Source organism: Pistacia vera, unplaced genomic scaffold, assembly GCF_008641045.1.
Source record: "Pistacia vera cultivar Batoury unplaced genomic scaffold, PisVer_v2 Contig131, whole genome shotgun sequence".
Lineage (NCBI taxonomy): Eukaryota > Viridiplantae > Streptophyta > Magnoliopsida > Sapindales > Anacardiaceae > Pistacia > Pistacia vera.
Window position 1 is genome coordinate 6447 of NW_022195369.1, and position 2252 is coordinate 8698.

The 2252-nt window shown below is 37.9% G+C and overlaps 1 long non-coding RNA gene across 1 annotated transcript; it reads left to right on the plus strand.

The window, feature by feature from the left end:
• The first annotated feature begins 568 nt into the window (after positions 1-568).
• LOC116122075 lies at positions 569-1860 on the plus strand. Its single transcript, XR_004126832.1, has 2 exons — positions 569-1274; positions 1362-1860. It is a non-coding gene; the product is annotated as an uncharacterized LOC116122075 (long non-coding RNA).
• The last annotated feature ends 392 nt before the right edge of the window (positions 1861-2252 follow it).

Genomic DNA, 2252 nt, shown 5'->3' on the forward strand with positions numbered 1-2252 from the left:
ATCTATAAAAAATCTGACAAGTAATGATTTTTAAATACCTCAAAACCAGTCTAATTAAAAACCTCCTAAAACCAATAAAAAAAAAAACCCTCTCAAACAGACCCTTAAATATCTTTAGTAATCCATATTTTTATTAATATATCATTATCACTAATACAATATTATTCGGATCAAAGATACCCTAAATATAAACTTTATGACGTGACTCCAACTAATAACGTGCACTTTATTAATAATGTCGGATGGCTGCATATTGGTCAAAGGTTGCGGCTCCATTTGTACAGCGAGGATTGTGGAAACTCACCAGATTGGCCATGTGCAGATTACGTGTGGGTAAAACTTTTTGGCTTTTAGTTTTTGTCACCTTTTTTATTGCTCATGGTCCCCGCCGTGAATTGGAAGTTAGATGTGCAGGCTCCATTTTTTGGGTAAATTAGATTCCAAAATTTAAACTGCATTAATTCCATGTGCTTCATACCCAATCGACTCGTGTTTGTAGTGTTTTTTTGGTATGCCGAGTAAATAAAAAAAGGCGTTTCAAATTTGCATTATGATATTATTTATATATATAACTCAGAGCATGGTAGCTCCTCCCCACCATTTTCTTAGGCGTTTTCTTCATTTAGTTTCATCCAGAAAAAGTCTTTTTGACGCACTAGAAATTGATTTCTATTATTGTTGTTCATTTATCTAGACCTTTTTCTCTTCCTCGCTACTGATATATTTTCACCTTCCATTAAGAGTCTTTGACAGGCCTTCGGTGGAAGCATAATTTTTGTTGCCTTTCTAGTCGTCGTGTTGTCTCCTGTGAGTAACTTCAAGCAAAATAGACAATTTGAAAAGCTTTTAAACGAGAGTGGTGACATAAAAGTTGAAGTCTCGAGAGATGGCAGGCACCGAAGCGTGTTGATCTTTGAAGTTGTAGTGGGTGATGTTGTGTGTTTGAGAATTGAAGATCGTTAATGGCTTGTTTCGAGAATCAGCAGTTTGGCATATCACCGGTGAAAGTGACCATGTTGAGAGCGACAACAAGAGAGCCTTTTCTTGCTTTCTGGCACAGAATGGTGACAGAAGGTTATGGTTCTATGCTGGTCACTCGTGCAGGCATGAACACAACAAGAAGAGAGATGATGCTCCAATAAGCGTTGCCTTGAAAGTTGGATGACGAGACTCCACTACCTGTAGATTGCCACAACAAGCTAAACATCCTATACCCGGAAGATGAAATTGGCTGTGACCAATTGATTTTAGATGCTATATATGGTCAGTCAAAGGTAGTAGAATCATCAATTTTTTCTTTACCGAACTCAGTTACTCTCAGTTCATCCAATAAACTGACAGTGCCTATTTCTTTTGTGCAGACATTGTTGTGACTCAGCCCATATGGAGTCTCAGCTTATCCAACATGGTCAATTTCATCAGTCATAAGCTAGATTCATCCCCCTGCAAGGAGTTCCTATTCAAGAATAACACATCAGTCGGAATCTGATCACCAATTCTGAAACACACAATATCACCCACTACAACTTCAAAGATCAACACGCTTTGGCGCCTGCCATCTCTCGAGACTTCAACTTTTATGTCACCACTCTCGTTTAAAAGCTTTTCAAATTGTCTACTTTGCTTAAAGTTTCTCACAGAAGAGAGCACTTCGACTAGAAAGACATCAAAGAAGTATGCTTCCACCATCGTCTGCAGCCCATAACTTGGCGTTTTGCCACAGGGCTATCTTGTTTGTTAGGCAGCTAGGTGTGATAATAAAAGTTGAATGATGTAATACAAAAGTTGTGATTCAATTTCAACATTTAATTATCTGCAAGTTCTATAAAACGTTTGAATAATTAATAATGTGTTTAGAAATGTTTTGTGTTCACTGGGTTTTTCATTCCTAAGTTATTTCCTTTCATATTCTCCTTCTTTCTTTGAATCCAAAAAAGGAATAAAAAAGAATGATTAAATGTTAGAAAAACTGATTAAAAAACTATAATGAATTCCGGCTTAGAGGCACAAAGATCGCTTCTTGAAGACAATCGAAACCTCCCACTTGGGCAAGATTTCTGGCAGTCACTATCTTCGGGATTCAACTAAGCCATACTCAATACCAACCTAAGTGTATTTGCATTATACTCTCTTAGGCGTCGCACATAGCTTCTCAAGGTGGGTGGATCCAGGTGTCCGCCCAAATCCTATGGAACCGGAACCGTAATAGACTGATCCCGGTTCCTAAATACTTGGAACCGGAACCTAAACAC